At 42.1% G+C, this 17,500-nt stretch overlaps 1 long non-coding RNA gene across 1 annotated transcript in view; it reads right to left on the reverse strand.

Moving 5' to 3' along the window:
- Positions 1–10,071: 10,071 nt before the first annotated feature.
- The window catches only part of LOC133630526 (uncharacterized), a 20,633-nt gene continuing 13,204 nt past the window's right edge, over positions 10,072–17,500 (reverse strand). The window contains exon 3 of the long non-coding RNA XR_009821272.1: positions 10,072–10,152. This is a non-coding gene — a long non-coding RNA (uncharacterized LOC133630526). The remainder of the gene's footprint in view (positions 10,153–17,500) is intronic.

Raw genomic sequence — 17,500 nt, forward strand, 5'->3', positions numbered from 1 at the left:
CATGTTCTAGGGTGAAAGTGTAAGAGGCAGCATGTGTGATGGTATGGGGGTGTATTAGTGGTCAAGACATGTTCTAGGGTGAAAGTGTAGAGAGGCAGCATGTGTGATGGTATGGGGTGTATTAGTGGTCAAGACATGTTCTAGGGTGAAAGTGTAGAAGGCAGCATGTGTGATGGTATGGGGGTGTATTAGTGGTCAAGACATGTTCTAGGGTGAAAGTGTAGAAGGCAGCATGTGTGATGGTATGGGGGGTTGTATTAGTGGTCAAGACATGTTCTAGGGTGAAAGTGTAAAAGGCAGCATGTGTGATGGTATGGGGGTGTATTAGTGGTCAAGACATGTTCTAGGGTGAAAGTGTAGAAGGCAGCATGTGTGATGGTATGGGGGTGTATTAGTGGTCAAGACATGTTCTAGGGTGAAAGTGTAGAAGGCAGCATGTGTGATGGTATGGGGGTGTATTAGTGGTCAAGACATGTTCTAGGGTGAAAGTGTAAAAGGCAGCATGTGTGATGGTATGGGGGTGTATTAGTGGTCAAGACATGTTCTAGGGTGAAAGTGTAGAAGGCAGCATGTGTGATGGTATGGGGGTGTATTAGTGGTCAAGACATGTTCTAGGGTGAAAGTGTAAAGGCAGCATGTGTGATGGTATGGGGGTGTATTAGTGGTCAAGACATGTTCTAGGGTGAAAGTGTAAAAGGCAGCATGTGTGATGGTATGGGGGTGTATTAGTGGTCAAGACATGTTCTAGGGTGAAAGTGTAAAAGGCAGCATGTGTGATGGTATGGGGGTGTATTAGTGGTCAAGACATGTTCTAGGGTGAAAGTGTAAAAGGCAGCATGTGTGATGGTATGGGGGTGTATTAGTGGTCAAGACATGTTCTAGGGTGAAAGTGTAAAAGGCAGCATGTGTGATGGTATGGGGGTGTATTAGTGGTCAAGACATGTTCTAGGGTGAAAGTGTAAAAGGCAGCATGTGTGATGGTATGGGGGTGTATTAGTGGTCAAGACATGTTCTAGGGTGAAAGTGTAAAAGGCAGCATGTGTGATGGTATGGGGGTGTATTAGTGGTCAAGACATGTTCTAGGGTGAAAGTGTAAAAGGTGTGATGGTATGGGGGTGTATTAGTGGTCAAGACATGTTCTAGGGTGAAAGTGTAGAAAGGCAGCATGTGTGATGGTATGGGGGTGTATTAGTGGTCAAGACATGTTCTAGGGTGAAAGTGTAAAAGGTGTGATGGTATGGGGGTGTATTAGTGGTCAAGACATGTTCTAGGGTGAAAGTGTAGAAGGCAGCATGTGTGATGGTATGGGGGTGTATTAGTGGTCAAGACATGTTCTAGGGTGAAAGTGTAAAAGGTGTGATGGTATGGGGGTGTATTAGTGGTCAAGACATGTTCTAGGGTGAAAGTGTAAAAGGCAGCATGTGTGATGGTATGGGGGTGTATTAGTGGTCAAGACATGTTCTAGGGTGAAAGTGTAAAAGGCAGCATGTGTGATGGTATGGGGGTGTATTAGTGGTCAAGACATGTTCTAGGGTGAAAGTGTAAAAGGCAGCATGTGTGATGGTATGGGGGTGTATTAGTGGCAAGACATGTTCTAGGGTGAAAGTGTAAAAGGCAGCATGTGTGATGGTATGGGGGTGTATTAGTGGTCAAGACATGTTCTAGGGTGAAAGTGTAAAAGGCAGCATGTGTGATGGTATGGGGGTGTATTAGTGGTCAAGACATGTTCTAGGGTGAAAGTGTAAAAGGCAGCATGTGTGATGGTATGGGGGTGTATTAGTGGTCAAGACATGTTCTAGGGTGAAAGTGTAAAAGGCAGCATGTGTGATGGTATGGGGGTGTATTAGTGGTCAAGACATGTTCTAGGGTGAAAGTGTAAAAGGCAGCATGTGTGATGGTATGGGGGTGTATTAGTGGTCAAGACATGTTCTAGGGTGAAAGTGTAAAAGGTGTGATGGTATGGGGGTGTATTAGTGGTCAAGACATGTTCTAGGGTGAAAGTGTAAAAGGCAGCATGTGTGATGGTATGGGGGTGTATTAGTGGTCAAGACATGTTCTAGGGTGAAAGTGTAAAAGGCAGCATGTGTGATGGTATGGGGGTGTATTAGTGGTCAAGACATGTTCTAGGGTGAAAGTGTAAAAGGCAGCATGTGTGATGGTATGGGGGTGTATTAGTGGTCAAGACATGTTCTAGGGTGAAAGTGTAAAAGGCTGTGATGGTATGGGGGTGTATTAGTGGTCAAGACATGTTCTAGGGTGAAAGTGTAGAAGGCAGCATGTGTGATGGTATGGGGGTGTATTAGTGGTCAAGACATGTTCTAGGGTGAAAGTGTAGAAGGCAGCATGTGTGATGGTATGGGGGTGTATTAGTGGTCAAGACATGTTCTAGGGTGAAAGTGTAAAAGGCAGCATGTGTGATGGTATGGGGGTGTATTAGTGGTCAAGACATGTTCTAGGGTGAAAGTGTAGAAGGCAGCATGTGTGATGGTATGGGGGTGTATTAGTGGTCAAGACATGTTCTAGGGTGAAAGTGTAAAAGGCAGCATGTGTGATGGTATGGGGGTGTATTAGTGGTCAAGACATGTTCTAGGGTGAAAGTGTAAAAGGCAGCATGTGTGATGGTATGGGGTGTATTAGTGGTCAAGACATGTTCTAGGGTGAAAGTGTAAAAGGTGTGATGGTATGGGGGTGTATTAGTGGTCAAGACATGTTCTAGGGTGAAAGTGTAAAAGGCAGCATGTGTGATGGTATGGGGGTGTATTAGTGGTCAAGACATGTTCTAGGGTGAAAGTGTAAAAGGCAGCATGTGTGATGGTATGGGGGTGTATTAGTGGTCAAGACATGTTCTAGGGTGAAAGTGTAGAAGGCAGCATGTGTGATGGTATGGGGGTGTATTAGTGGTCAAGACATGTTCTAGGGTGAAAGTGTAAAAGGTGTGATGGTATGGGGGTGTATTAGTGGTCAAGACATGTTCTAGGGTGAAAGTGTAAAAGGCAGCATGTGTGATGGTATGGGGGTGTATTAGTGGTCAAGACATGTTCTAGGGTGAAAGTGTAAAAGGTGTGATGGTATGGGGGTGTATTAGTGGTCAAGACATGTTCTAGGGTGAAAGTGTAGAAGGCAGCATGTGTGATGGTATGGGGGTGTATTAGTGGTCAAGACATGTTCTAGGGTGAAAGTGTAAAAGGTGTGATGGTATGGGGGTGTATTAGTGGTCAAGACATGTTCTAGGGTGAAAGTGTAAAAGGCAGCATGTGTGATGGTATGGGGGTGTATTAGTGGCCAAGACATGTTCTAGGGTGAAAGTGTAAAAGGCAGCATGTGTGATGGTATGGGGGTGTATTAGTGGTCAAGACATGTTCTAGGGTGAAAGTGTAGAAGGCAGCATGTGTGATGGTATGGGGGTGTATTAGTGGTCAAGACATGTTCTAGGGTGAAAGTGTAGAAGGCAGCATGTGTGATGGTATGGGGGTGTATTAGTGGTCAAGACATGTTCTAGGGTGAAAGTGTAAAGGCAGCATGTGTGATGGTATGGGGGTGTATTAGTGGTCAAGACATGTTCTAGGGTGAAAGTGTAAAAGGCAGCATGTGTGATGGTATGGGGGTGTATTAGTGGTCAAGACATGTTCTAGGGTGAAAGTGTAAAAGGCAGCATGTGTGATGGTATGGGGGTGTATTAGTGGTCAAGACATGTTCTAGGGTGAAAGTGTAAAAGGTGTGATGGTATGGGGGTGTATTAGTGGTCAAGACATGTTCTAGGGTGAAAGTGTAAAAGGCAGCATGTGTGATGGTATGGGGGTGTATTAGTGGTCAAGACATGTTCTAGGGTGAAAGTGTAAAAGGCAGCATGTGTGATGGTATGGGGGTGTATTAGTGGTCAAGACATGTTCTAGGGTGAAAGTGTAAAAGGTGTGATGGTATGGGGGTGTATTAGTGGTCAAGACATGTTCTAGGGTGAAAGTGTAAAAGGCAGCATGTGTGATGGTATGGGGGTGTATTAGTGGTCAAGACATGTTCTAGGGTGAAAGTGTAAAAGGTGTGATGGTATGGGGGTGTATTAGTGGTCAAGACATGTTCTAGGGTGAAAGTGTAGAAGGCAGCATGTGTGATGCGTATGGGGGTGTATTAGTGGTCAAGACATGTTCTAGGGTGAAAGTGTAAAAGGTGTGATGGTATGGGGGTGTATTAGTGGTCAAGACATGTTCTAGGGTGAAAGTGTAAAAGGCAGCATGTGTGATGGTATGGGGGTGTATTAGTGGCCAAGACATGTTCTAGGGTGAAAGTGTAAGAGGCAGCATGTGTGATGGTATGGGGGTGTATTAGTGGTCAAGACATGTTCTAGGGTGAAAGTGTAAGAGGCAGCATGTGTGATGGTATGGGGGTGTATTAGTGGTCAAGACATGTTCTAGGGTGAAAGTGTAGAAGGCAGCATGTGTGATGGTATGGGGGTGTATTAGTGGTCAAGACATGTTCTAGGGTGAAAGTGTAGAAGGCAGCATGTGTGATGGTATGGGGGTGTATTAGTGGTCAAGACATGTTCTAGGGTGAAAGTGTAAAAGGCAGCATGTGTGATGGTATGGGGGTGTATTAGTGGTCAAGACATGTTCTAGGGTGAAAGTGTAAAAAGGCAGCATGTGTGATGGTATGGGGGTGTATTAGTGGTCAAGACATGTTCTAGGGTGAAAGTGTAGAAGGCAGCATGTGTGATGGTATGGGGGTGTATTAGTGGTCAAGACATGTTCTAGGGTGAAAGTGTAGAAGGCAGCATGTGTGATGGTATGGGGGTGTATTAGTGGTCAAGACATGTTCTAGGGTGAAAGTGTAAAAGGCAGCATGTGTGATGGTATGGGGGTGTATTAGTGGTCAAGACATGTTCTAGGGTGAAAGTGTAAAAGGCAGCATGTGTGATGGTATGGGGGTGTATTAGTGGTCAAGACATGTTCTAGGGTGAAAGTGTAAAAGGCAGCATGTGTGATGGTATGGGGGTGTATTAGTGGTCAAGACATGTTCTAGGGTGAAAGTGTAAAAGGTGTGATGGTATGGGGTGTATTAGTGGTCAAGACATGTTCTAGGGTGAAAGTGTAAAAGGCAGCATGTGTGATGGTATGGGGGTGTATTAGTGGTCAAGACATGTTCTAGGGTGAAAGTGTAAAAGGCAGCATGTGTGATGGTATGGGGGTGTATTAGTGGTCAAGACATGTTCTAGGGTGAAAGTGTAAAAGGTGTGATGGTATGGGGGTGTATTAGTGGTCAAGACATGTTCTAGGGTGAAAGTGTAAAAGGCAGCATGTGTGATGGTATGGGGGTGTATTAGTGGTCAAGACATGTTCTAGGGTGAAAGTGTAAAAGGTGTGATGGTATGGGGGTGTATTAGTGGTCAAGACATGTTCTAGGGTGAAAGTGTAGAAGGCAGCATGTGTGATGGTATGGGGTGTATTAAGTGGTCAAGACATGTTCTAGGGTGAAAGTGTAAAAGGTGTGATGGTATGGGGGTGTATTAGTGGTCAAGACATGTTCTAGGTGAAAGTGTAAAAGGCAGCATGTGTGATGGTATGGGGGTGTATTAGTGGCCAAGACATGTTCTAGGGTGAAAGTGTAAGAGGCAGCATGTGTGATGGTATGGGGGTGTATTAGTGGTCAAGACATGTTCTAGGGTGAAAGTGTAAGAGGCAGCATGTGTGATGGTATGGGGGTGTATTAGTGGTCAAGACATGTTCTAGGGTGAAAGTGTAGAAGGCAGCATGTGTGATGGTATGGGGGTGTATTAGTGGTCAAGACATGTTCTAGGGTGAAAGTGTAGAAGGCAGCATGTGTGATGGTATGGGGGTGTATTAGTGGTCAAGACATGTTCTAGGGTGAAAGTGTAGAAGGCAGCATGTGTGATGGTATGGGGGTGTATTAGTGGTCAAGACATGTTCTAGGTGAAAGTGTAAAAGGCAGCATGTGTGATGGTATGGGGGTGTATTAGTGGTCAAGACATGTTCTAGGGTGAAAGTGTAAAAGGCAGCATGTGTGATGGTATGGGGGTGTATTAGTGGTCAAGACATGTTCTAGGGTGAAAGTGTAGAAGGCAGCATGTGTGATGGTATGGGGGTGTATTAGTGGTCAAGACATGTTCTAGGGTGAAAGTGTAGAAGGCAGCATGTGTGATGGTATGGGGGTGTATTAGTGGTCAAGACATGTTCTAGGGTGAAAGTGTAAAAGGCAGCATGTGTGATGGTATGGGGGTGTATTAGTGGTCAAGACATGTTCTAGGGTGAAAGTGTAAAAGGCAGCATGTGTGATGGTATGGGGTGTATTAGTGGTCAAGACATGTTCTAGGGTGAAAGTGTAAAAGGCAGCATGTGTGATGGTATGGGGGTGTATTAGTGGTCAAGACATGTTCTAGGGTGAAAGTGTAGAAGGCAGCATGTGTGATGGTATGGGGGTGTATTAGTGGTCAAGACATGTTCTAGGGTGAAAGTGTAGAAGGCAGCATGTGTGATGGTATGGGGGTGTATTAGTGGTCAAGACATGTTCTAGGGTGAAAGTGTAGAAGGCAGCATGTGTGATGTCATATGGAAACAAGGTTTGTACATCTAAAAAAAAAGGTTTGATTTTCATTATAAATGTCATCACAACTATTTTAATCAGCACTGAGTATAAGGTAAACAAACATGTTTTCATTATAAATATTACCACAACTATTTGAGCTGTGTAGAACTTGCACCTGGCTCGCTGACAACAAGCTATCCATACACTTGGGTAAAACAGAATCCATCCTGTTTGGGTCCCACATCAATCTCAAAAAGTCAGTGACTTCACCATAAAAGTGGGTGACATTGTTATCACCAGGAAAGATGAGATCACCTACCTAGGTTCCATTCTAGAGGCTAACCTTTCCTGTGATAAAATGGCAACCAAGGTAATCAAAAAGGTCAACCAACGAACGAGATTTCTCTACAGAATCTCCTCTCTGGTCAACAAAAGCACCTTGAGGATTCTGGCGGGAACTCTCGTTCAACCCTTTTTCCATTACGCATGCACCTCCTGGTACCCTAGCACCTCCAAAACCCTCAAATCTAAACTCCAAACATCCCAGAACAAGCTAGTCAGGTTACTTCTAGACCTCCACCCCAGATCCCACCTCACTCCTACCCACTTCTCTAAAGTGGGCTGGCTCAAGGTGGAGGACAGAGTAAAACAACTTGCACTGAGCCTGGTCTATAAAACACCTCCCTGATACCGAAGTACATGTCAAACTACTTCCTTAACGTAAATGACCGCCATAACCACAACACCAGGGGAGCTCCACTAACCACGTTAAACCCAGATTCCCAACTAACAAAGGTCTTAACTCATTCTCTTTCTATGCCACATCAATGTGGAATGCACTCCAACAGGTATAAAAGAAAGGGCATCTCTATCCTCCTTCAAAACCGCAATAAAAGTTCACCTCCAGGCAGTTCTAACCCTAAACTAACACCCTCCCCGGATTGCTAATAATCAAATGTAAACAATCAAATGCAGATACTTTTTCTTATGCCTTCTGATCTCTCTCTCTCTCTCTCTATGTCCACTACTTGCTGTCCATACCCCCCCCCCCCCTCCACACCCCTGATTGTAAATAATGTAAATAATTCAATGTGATTATCTTGTGTGATGACTGTATTATGATGATAGTATATATGATAGTATATATCTGTATCATGAATCCATTTAAGTGGACCCCGACTTAAACAAGTTGAAAAACTTATTCGGGTGTTACCATTTAGTGGTCAATTGTACAGAATATGTACTTCACTGTGCAACCTACTAATACAAGTCTCAATCAATCAATCAATCAATCAGCAATTAGTAGAAGGTAAACAAACATGTCTACTGGAACTACAAGTCACTATTTCAGGACTAGAATGCAAACTAGTCAGTAGGTAGGGATGGTGTCCAATCCCAAATCCAACGCTGCCATATTACGCTATTTGCACTTTGGCCATCACTCCAGCAGAACTGAGAGCCAAACTGCCACTCGGGTGAGGCTGTTATGTTTAATGCCAACAAAGAAGTGAACTCCAAAAACCCAACATAAGTAAAGCAAAGTTAAGTTAAAGTGCCAATGATTGTCACACACACACGAGGTGTGGTGAAATTATTCTCTGCATTTGACCCATCACCCTTGATCACCCACTGGGAGGTGAGGGGAGCAGTGAGCAGCATAGGCCGCGCCCGGGAATCATTTTTGGTGATTTAACCCCCAATTCCAACTTTTAATGCTGAGTGCCAAGCAGGGAGGTAATGGCTCCCATTTTTATAGTCTTTGGTATGACTGGGCCGGGGTCTCAGGGCGGACACTCTAACCCAGGGGTCACCAATGCGGTGCCCGTAAGGACCAGATGAGTAGCCCGCTGGCCTGTTCTAAAAATAGCTCAAATAGCAGCACTTACCAGTGAGCTGCCTCGATTTTTTTAAATGTTATTTATTTACTAGCAAGCTGGTCTCGCTTTGCCCGACATTTTTAATTCTAAGAGAGACAAAACTCAAATAGAATTTGAAAATCCAAGAAAATATTTTAAAGACTTGGTCTTCACTTGTTTAAATAAATTCATTATTTTTTTACTTTGCTTCTTATAACTTTCAGAAAGACAATTTTAGAGAAAAAATACAACCTTAAAAATGATTTTAGGATTTTTAAACACATATACCTTTTTACCTTTTAAATTCCTTCCTCTTCTTTCCTGACAATTTAAATCAATGTTCAAGTAAATTTATTTTTTTTGTCGTAAAGAATAATAAATACATTTTAATTTAATTCTTCATTTTAGCTTCTGTTTTTTCGACGAAGAATATTTGTGAAATATTTCTTCAAACTTATTATGATTAAAATTCAAAAAAAATATTCTAGAAAATCTGTAGAATCAAATTTGAATCTTATTTCAAAGTCTTTTGAATTTCTTTTAAAATTTTTGTTCTGGAAAATCTAGAAGAAATAATGATTTGTCTTTGTTAGAAATATAGCTTGGTCCAATTTGTTATATATTCTAACAAAGTGTAGATTGGATTTCAACCTATTCAAAATATGTCATCAAAATTTAAAAGTAATCTTAATCAGGAAAAATGACTAATGATGTTCCATAAATTCATTTTTTTAATTTTTTTCAAAAAGATTCGAATTAGCTAGTTTTTCTCTTCTTTTTTTCGGTTGAATTTTGAATTTTAAAGAGTCCAAATTGAAGATAAACTATGTTTAAAAATGTAATTGTCATTTTTTATGTTTTCTCCTCTTTTAAACCGTTCAATTAAGTGTAAATATCATTAATTATTAATAATAACATAGAGTTAAAGGTAAATTGAGCAAATTGGCTATTTCTGGCAATTTATTTAAGTGTGTATCAAACTGGTAGCCCTTCGCATTAATCACTACCCAAGAAGTAGCTCTTGCTTTCAAAAAGGTTGCTGACCCCTGCTCTAACCACTAGGTCACTGAGTAGGTGGCTCCACTTTTCCAAAAAACGCCATTATTCCTGAACAATTTGGAGCTAATCCTCCTTTTTCATTGTCCCATTTAAAGCAGCAGTTCCATTGGCAGCATAATACTACCACCACCATGCTTGACGGTAGGGATGGTGTTCCTGGCCTCACCTTTTCTCCTCCAAACATATTGCTGGGTATTGTGGCCAAACAGCTCCATTTTTGTTTCATCTGACCACAGAACTTTCCTCCAGAAGGTCTTATCTCTGTCCATGTGGAGCTGTTTGGCCACAATAGCCAGCAATATGAGTTGAGGCCTTTAATCCCAGGAACACCATGCCTACCGTCAAGCATGGTGGTCGGTAGTATTATGCTGCCAATGGAACTGCTGCTTTAAATGGGACAATGAAAAAGGAGGATTAGCTCCAAATTGTTCAGGACAAGCTAAAATCACCAGCACGGAGGTTGGGTCTTGTTGGGTGTTCCAACAGGACAATGACATCCAGTAACTAGCACTGGTTGAGAGTGGTGATGACATCCAGTAACTAACACTGATAAGATCTCTGACTACATTCCAACTCTGAGTGTTGACCTTGACATTGCACTATTGAGCTGATGACAAATGACCTTGATGTACTGCAGTTTGAGTTTTTCTTCCTCGATCTGTCCTCTTTTCCTGGCAATGTCTTCCTGCACCCTCCTTTTGTCCTGGGGAGAAGACAACATGTTAGGATCACACTGAGAAGAAGGTGAGGTTGGTGAAGTCTAGTGAGAAGAAGGTGAGGTTGGTGAAGTCTAGTGAGAAGAAGGTGAAGTCTAGTCAGAAGAAGGTGAGGTTGGTGAAGTCTAGTGAGAAGAAGGTGAAGTCTAGTAAGAAGGTGAAGTCTAGTAAGAAGGTGAAGTCTAGTGAGAAGAAGGTGAAGTCTAGTAAGAAGGTGAAGTCTAGTAAGAAGGTGAAGTCTAGTGAGAAGAAGGTGAAGTCTAGTAAGAAGGTGAAGTCTAGTAAGAAGGTGAAGTCTAGTGAGAAGAAGGTGAAGTCTAGTAAGAAGGTGAAGTCTAGTAAGAAGGTGAAGTCTAGTGAGAAGAAGGTGAAGTCTAGTAAGAAGGTGAAGTCTAGTAAGAAGGTGAAGTCTAGTGAGAGAAGGTGAAGTCTAGTAAGAAGGTGAAGTCTAGTAAGAAGGTGAAGTCTAGTAAGAAGGTGAAGTCTAGTGTTGCTAGGATTACACAGCAGTGAAATGTGATCTCTTTAATTACGTCTGTGGATATTTATGGTGCAGACTGACTTTGACTAAGTTGTCTGTGACCTCTACCCACTAGAGACTACTGTACTTGTATGTGTACCCACTAGAGACTACTGTACTAGTATGTGTACCCACTAGAGACTACTGTACTAGTATGTGTACCCACTAGAGACTACTGTACTTGTATGTGTACCCACTAGAGACTACTGTACTTGTATGTGTACCCACTAGAGACTACTGTACTTGTATGTGTACCCACTAGAGACTACTGTAGTTGTATGTGTACCCACTACAGACTACAGTACTAGTATGTGTACCCCACTAGAGACTACTGTACTAGTATGTGTACCCACTAGAGACTACTGTAGTTGTATGTGTACCCACTACAGACTACAGTACTAGTATGTGTACCCACTAGAGACTACAGTACTAGTATGTGTACCCACTAGAGACTACTGTACTAGTATGTGTACCCACTACAGACTACTGTACTTGTATGTGTACCCACTACAGACTACTGTACTAGTATGTGTACCCACTACAGACTACTGTACTAGTATGTGTACCCACTAGAGACTACTGTACTTGTATGTGTACCCACTAGAGACTACAGTACTAGTATGTGTACCCACTAGAGACTACAGTACTAGTATGTGTACCCACTAGAGACTACTGTACTTGTATGTGTACCACTAGAGACTACTGTACTTGTATGTGTACCCACTACAGACTACTGTACTTGTATGTGTACCCACTAGAGACTACTGTACTTGTATGTGTACCCACTAGAGACTACTGTACTAGTATGTGTACCCACTAGAGACTATTGTACTTATATGTGTACCCACTAGAGACTACTGTACTTGTATGTGTACCCACTAGAGACTACTGTACTTATATGTGTACCCACTAGAGACTACTGTACTAGTATGCATACCCACTACAGACTACTGTACTTGTATGTGTACCCACTAGAGACTACTGTACTAGTATGTGTACCCACTAGAGACTACTGTACTTATATGTGTACCCACTACAGACTACTGTACTTGTATGTGTACCCACTACAGACTACTGTACTAGTATGTGTACCCACTAGAGACTACTGTACTTATATGTGTACCCACTAGAGACTACTGTACTAGTATGTGTACCCACTACAGACTACTGTACTAGTATGTGTACCCACTAGAGACTACTGTACTTGTATGTGTACCCACTACAGACTACTGTACTAGTATGTGTACCCACTAGAGACTACTGTACTTATATGTGTACCCACTAGAGACTACTGTACTAGTATGTGTACCCACTACAGACTACTGTACTAGTATGTGTACCCACTAGAGACTACTGTACTTATATGTGTACCCACTAGAGACTACTGTACTTATATGTGTACCCACTAGAGACTACTGTACTATATGTGTACCCACTAGAGACTACTGTACTAGTATGTGTACCCACTAGAGACTACAGTACTTGTATGTGTACCCACTAGAGACTACTGTACTTGTATGTGTACCCACTAGAGACTACTGTACTAGTATGTGTACCCACTAGAGACTACTGTACTAGTATGTGTACCCACTAGAGACTACTGTACTAGTATGTGTACCCACTAGAGACTACTGTACTTATATGTGTACCCACTAGAGACTACAGTACTAGTATGTGTACCCACTACAGACTACTGTACTAGTATGTGTACCCCACTAGAGACTACTGTACTAGTATGTGTACCCACTAGAGACTACTGTACTAGTATGTGTACCCACTAGAGACTACTGTACTAGTATGTGTACCCACTAGAGACTACTGTACTAGTATGTGTACCCACTAGAGACTACTGTACTTATATGTGTACCCACTAGAGACTACAGTACTAGTATGTGTACCCACTACAGACTACTGTACTAGTATGTGTACCCACTACAGACTACTGTACTTATATGTGTACCCACTAGAGACTACAGTACTAGTATGTGTACCCACTAGAGACTACTGTACTAGTATGTGTACCCACTACAGACTACTGTACTAGTATGTGTACCCACTAGAGACTACTGTACTTATATGTGTACCCACTAGAGACTACTGTACTAGTATGTGTACCCACTACAGACTACTGTACTAGTATGTGTACCCACTACAGACTACTGTACTTGTATGTGTACCCACTAGAGACTACTGTACTTATATGTGTACCCACTAGAGACTACTGTACTTATATGTGTACCCACTAGAGACTACTGTACTAGTATGTGTACCCACTAGAGACTACAGTACTTATATGTGTACCCACTAGAGACTACTGTACTTGTATGTGTACCCACTAGAGACTACTGTACTAGTATGTGTACCCACTACAGACTACTGTACTAGTATGTGTACCCACTAGAGACTACTGTACTTATATGTGTACCCACTAGAGACTACTGTACTAGTATGTGTACCCACTAGAGACTATTGTACTTATATGTGTACCCACTAGAGACTACTGTACTTGTATGTGTACCCACTAGAGACTACTGTACTTATATGTGTACCCACTAGAGACTACTGTACTAGTATGCTACCACTACAGACTACTGTACTTGTATGTGTACCCACTAGAGACTACTGTACTAGTATGTGTACCCACTAGAGACTACTGTACTTATATGTGTACCCACTACAGACTACTGTACTTGTATGTGTACCCACTACAGACTACTGTACTAGTATGTGTACCCACTAGAGACTACTGTACTTATATGTGTACCCACTAGAGACTACTGTACTAGTATGTGTACCCACTACAGACTACTGTACTAGTATGTGTACCCACTAGAGACTACTGTACTTGTATGTGTACCCACTACAGACTACTGTACTAGTATGTGTACCCACTAGAGACTACTGTACTTATATGTGTACCCACTAGAGACTACTGTACTAGTATGTGTACCCACTACAGACTACTGTACTAGTATGTGTACCCACTAGAGACTACTGTACTATATGTGTACCCACTAGAGACTACTGTACTTATATGTGTACCCACTAGAGACTACAGTACTATATGTACCCACTAGAGACTACTGTACTAGTATGTGTACCCACTACGAGACTACAGTACTTGTATGTGTACCCACTAGAGACTACTGTACTTGTATGTGTACCACAGAGACTACTGTACTAGTATGTGTACCCACCTAGACTACTGTACTAGATGTGTACCCACTAGAGACTACTGTACTTATATGTGTACCCACTAGAGACTACAGTACTAGTATGTGTACCCACTACAGACTACTGTACTAGTATGTGTACCCACTACAGACTACTGTACTATATGTGTACCCACTAGAGACTACAGTACTAGTATGTGTACCCACTAGAGACTACTGTACTAGTATGTGTACCCACTACAGACTACTGTACTAGTATGTGTACCCCACTAGAGACTACTGTACTTATATGTGTACCCACTAGAGACTACTGTACTAGTATGTGTACCCACTACAGACTACTGTACTTGTATGTGTACCCACTAGAGACTACTGTACTTATATGTGTACCCACTAGAGACTACTGTACTTATATGTGTACCCACTAGAGACTACTGTACTAGTATGTGTACCCACTAGAGACTACAGTACTTATATGTGTACCCACTAGAGACTACTGTACTTGTATGTGTACCCACTAGAGACTACTGTACTAGTATGTGTACCCACTACAGACTACTGTACTAGTATGTGTACCCACTAGAGACTACTGTACTTATATGTGTACCCACTAGAGACTACAGTACTAGTATGTGTACCCACTACAGACTACTGTACTAGTATGTGTACCCACTACAGACTACTGTACTTATATGTGTACCACTAGAGACTACTGTACTAGTATGTGTACCCACTACAGACTACTGTACTAGTATGTGTACCCACTAGAGACTACTGTACTTATATGTGTACCCACTAGAGACTACTGTACTAGTATGTGTACCCACTACAGACTACTGTACTTGTATGTGTACCCACTAGAGACTACTGTACTAGTATGTGTACCCACTACAGACTACTGTACTAGTATGTGTACCCACTAGAGACTACTGTACTTATATGTGTACCCACTAGAGACTACAGTACTTGTATGTGTACCCACTACAGACTACTGTACTTGTATGTGTACCCACTAGAGACTACTGTACTAGTATGTGTACCCACTAGAGACTACAGTACTTGTATGTGTACCCACTAGAGACTACTGTACTAGTATGTGTACCCACTACAGACTACTGTACTAGTATGTGTACCCACTAGAGACTACTGTACTTATATGTGTACCCACTAGAGACTACTGTACTAGTATGTGTACCCACTACAGACTACTGTACTAGTATGTGTACCCACTACAGACTACTGTACTAGTATGTGTACCCACTAGAGACTACTGTACTTATATGTGTACCCACTAGAGACTACAGTACTAGTATGTGTACCCACTACAGACTACTGTACTAGTATGTGTACCCACTACAGACTACTGTACTTATATGTGTACCCACTAGAGACTACTGTACTAGTATGTGTACCCACTACAGACTACTGTACTAGTATGTGTACCCACTAGAGACTACTGTACTTATATGTGTACCCACTAGAGACTACTGTACTTATATGTGTACCACTACAGACTACTGTACTTGTATGTGTACCCACTAGAGACTACTGTACTAGTATGTGTACCCACTAGAGACTACTGTACTAGTATGTGTACCCACTACAGACTACTGTACTTGTATGTGTACCCACTAGAGACTACTGTACTAGTATGTGTACCCACTAGAGACTACTGTACTTGTATGTGTACCCACTAGAGACTACTGTACTAGTATGTGTACCCACTACAGACTACTGTACTTATATGTGTACCCACTAGAGACTACTGTACTAGTATGTGTACCCACTAGAGACTACTGTACTAGTATGTGTACCCACTACAGACTACTGTACTTGTATGTGTACCCACTAGAGACTACTGTACTTGTATGTGTACCCACTAGAGACTACTGTACTAGTATGTGTACCCCACTAGAGACTACTGTACTAGTATGTGTACCCACTAGAGACTACTGTACTTGTATGTGTACCCACTAGAGACTACTGTACTAGTATGTGTACCCACTACAGACTACTGTACTTGTATGTGTACCCACTAGAGACTACTGTACTAGTATGTGTACCCACTACAGACTACTGTACTTGTATGTGTACCCACTAGAGACTACTGTACTAGTATGTGTACCCACTAGAGACTACTGTACTTGTATGTGTACCCACTAGAGACTACAGTACTAGTATGTGTACCCACTAGAGACTACTGTACTTATATGTGTACCCACTACAGACTACTGTACTAGTATGTGTACCCACTACAGACTACTGTACTTGTATGTGTACCCACTAGAGACTACTGTACTAGTATGTGTACCCACTTACAGACTACTGTACTAGTATGTGTACCCACTAGAGACTACTGTACTTATATGTGTACCCACTAGAGACTACAGTACTTGTATGTGTACCCACTACAGACTACTGTACTTGTATGTGTACCCACTAGAGACTACTGTACTTATATGTGTACCCACTACAGACTACTGTACTAGTATGTGTACCCACTACAGACTACTGTACTAGTATGTGTACCCACTAGAGACTACTGTACTTATATGTGTACCCACTAGAGACTACTGTACTTGTATGTGTACCCACTACAGACTACTGTACTAGTATGTGTACCCACTACAGACTACTGTACTAGTATGTGTACCCACTACAGACTACTGTACTAGTATGTGTACCCACTAGAGACTACTGTACTAGTATGTGTACCCACTAGAGACTACAGTACTTATATGTGTACCCACTAGAGACTACTGTACTTGTATGTGTACCCACTAGAGACTACTGTACTTATATGTGTACCCACTACAGACTACTGTACTAGTATGTGTACCCACTACAGACTACTGTACTAGTATGTGTACCCACTAGAGACTACTGTACTTATATGTGTACCCACTAGAGACTACTGTACTTGTATGTGTACCCACTACAGACTACTGTACTAGTATGTGTACCCACTACAGACTACTGTACTAGTATGTGTACCCACTAGAGACTACTGTACTTATATGTGTACCCACTAGAGACTACTGTACTAGTATGTGTACCCACTAGAGACTACAGTACTTATATGTGTACCCACTAGAGACTACTGTACTTGTATGTGTACCCACTAGAGACTACTGTACTAGTATGTGTACCCACTACAGACTACTGTACTAGTATGTGTACCCACTAGAGACTACTGTACTTATATGTGTACCCACTAGAGACTACAGTACTAGTATGTGTACCCACTACAGACTACTGTACTAGTATGTGTACCCACTAGAGACTACTGTACTAGTATGTGTACCCACTACAGACTACTGTACTTATATGTGTACCCACTAGAGACTACTGTACTAGTATGTGTACCCACTACAGACTACTGTACTAGTATGTGTACCCACTAGAGACTACTGTACTTATATGTGTACCCACTAGAGACTACTGTACTAGTATGTGTACCCACTACAGACTACTGTACTTGTATGTGTACCCACTAGAGACTACTGTACTAGTATGTGTACCCACTACAGACTACTGTACTAGTATGTGTACCCACTAGAGACTACTGTACTTATATGTGTACCCACTAGAGACTACAGTACTTGTATGTGTACCCACTACAGACTACTGTACTTGTATGTG

This window comes from Entelurus aequoreus, linkage group LG15, assembly GCF_033978785.1.
Source record: "Entelurus aequoreus isolate RoL-2023_Sb linkage group LG15, RoL_Eaeq_v1.1, whole genome shotgun sequence".
NCBI lineage: Eukaryota > Metazoa > Chordata > Actinopteri > Syngnathiformes > Syngnathidae > Entelurus > Entelurus aequoreus.